This window comes from Zophobas morio, unplaced genomic scaffold (genome assembly GCF_036711695.1).
Source record: "Zophobas morio isolate AGI-343-1 ecotype UQ-CSIRO unplaced genomic scaffold, CSIRO_AGI_Zmor_V1 ptg000388l, whole genome shotgun sequence".
Lineage (NCBI taxonomy): Eukaryota > Metazoa > Arthropoda > Insecta > Coleoptera > Tenebrionidae > Zophobas > Zophobas morio.
Window position 1 is genome coordinate 182487 of NW_026972492.1, and position 2297 is coordinate 184783.

Sequence of the window (2297 nt, forward strand, 5' to 3'; positions counted from 1 at the left end):
AGAAAACTGTTAAAATTCTTCAGAAACGTCACTTTTGAAGTGTTTTCTTGTACTTTTAAGCCACTCAGATACCCTACGGGCTCGGAAAGTGCAACGAAACCATCAAATTTTAGCTAGAAACTGTATTTTTGTCGATTTTTATTGAATTTGAACTATATTTCAACGTTTTTTGATGGTTCTGAGCCACCAAACACACTTAAAGCATGCAGAATCGACTCAGAATAGGAAAAGGAGACGTTTAGGTCAATTTTATGCATTCTGGCGTTCGTAGATACAAGAAAACTGTTAAAATTCTTCAGAAACGTCACTTTTGAAGTGTTTTCTTGTACTTTTAAGCCACTCAGATACCCTACGGGCTCGGAAAGTGCAACGAAACCATCAAATTTTAGCTAGAAACTGTATTTTTGTCGATTTTTATTGAATTTGAACTATATTTCAAAGTTTTTTGATGGTTCTGAGCCACCAAACACACTTAAAGCATGCAGAATCGACTCAGAATAGGAAAAGAAGACGTTTAGGTCAATTTTATGCATTCTGGCGTTCGTAGATACAAGAAAACTGTTAAAATTCTTCAGAAACGTCACTTTTGAAGTGTTTTCTTGTACTTTTAAGCCACTCAGATACCCTACGGGCTCGGAAAGTGCAACGAAACCATCAAATTTTAGCTAGAAACTGTATTTTTGTCGATTTTTATTGAATTTGAACTATATTTCAATGTTTTTTGATGGTTCTGAGCCACCAAACACACTTAAAGCATGCAGAATCGACTCAAAATAGGAAAAGGAGACGTTTAGGTCAATTTTATGCATTCTGGCGTTCGTAGATACAAGAAAACTGTTAAAATTCTTCAGAAACGTCACTTTTGAAGTGTTTTCTTGTACTTTTAAGCCACTCAGATACCCTACGGGCTCGGAAAGTGCAACGAAACCATCAAATTTTAGCTAGAAACTGTATTTTTGTCGATTTTTATTGAATTTGGACTATATTTCAACGTTTTTTGATGGTTCTGAGCCACCAAATACACTTAAAGCATGCAGAACCGACTCAGAATAGGAAAAGGAGACGTTTAGGTCAATTTTATGCATTCTGGCGTTCGTAGATACAAGAAAACTGTTAAAATTCTTCAGAAACGTCACTTTTGAAGTGTTTTCTTGTACTTTTAAGCCACTCAGATACCCTACGGGCTCGGAAAGTGCAACGAAACCATCAAATTTTAGCTAGAAACTGTATTTTTGTCGATTTTTATAGAATTTGAACTATATTTCAACGTTTTTTGATGGTTCTGAGCCACCAAACACACTTAAAGCATGCAGAATCGACTCAGAATAGGAAAAGGAGACGTTTAGGTCAATTTTATGCATTCTGGCGTTCGTAGATACAAGAAAACTGTTAAAATTCTTCAGAAACGTCACTTTTGAAGTGTTTTCTTGTACTTTTAAGCCAATCAGATACCCTACGGGCTTGGAAAGTGCAACGAAACCATCAAATTTTAGCTAGAAACTGTATTTTTGTCGATTTTTATTGAATTTGAACTATATTTCAAAGTTTTTTGATGGTTCTGAACCACCAAACACACTTAAAGCATGCAGAATCGACTCAGAATAGAAAAAGGAGACGTTTAGGTCAATTTTATGCATTCTGGCGTTCGTAGATACAAGAAAACTGTTAAAATTCTTCAGAAACGTCACTTTTGAAGTGTTTTCTTGTACTTTTAAGCCACTCAGATACCCTACGGGCTCGGAAAGTGCAACGAAACCATCAAATTTTAGCTAGAAACTGTATTTTTGTCGATTTTTATTGAATTTGAACTATATTTCAAAGTTTTTTGATGGTTCTGAGCCACCAAACACACTTAAAGCATGCAGAATCGACTCAGAATAGGAAAAGGAGACGTTTAGGTCAATTTTATGCATTCTGGCGTTCGTAGATACAAGAAAACTGTTAAAATTCTTCAGAAACGTCACTTTTGAAGTGTTTTCTTGTACTTTTAAGCCACTCAGATACCCTACGGGCTCGGAAAGTGCAACGAAACCATCAAATTTTAGCTAGAAACTGTATTTTTGTCGATTTTTATTGAATTTGAACTATATTTCAAAGTTTTTTGATGGTTCTGAGCCACCAAACACACTTAAAGCATGCAGAATCGACTCAGAATAGGAAAAGAAGACGTTTAGGTCAATTTTATGCATTCTGGCGTTCGTAGATACAAGAAAACTGTTAAAATTCTTCAGAAACGTCACTTTTGAAGTGTTTTCTTGTACTTTTAAGCCACTCAGATACCCTACGGGCTCGGAAAG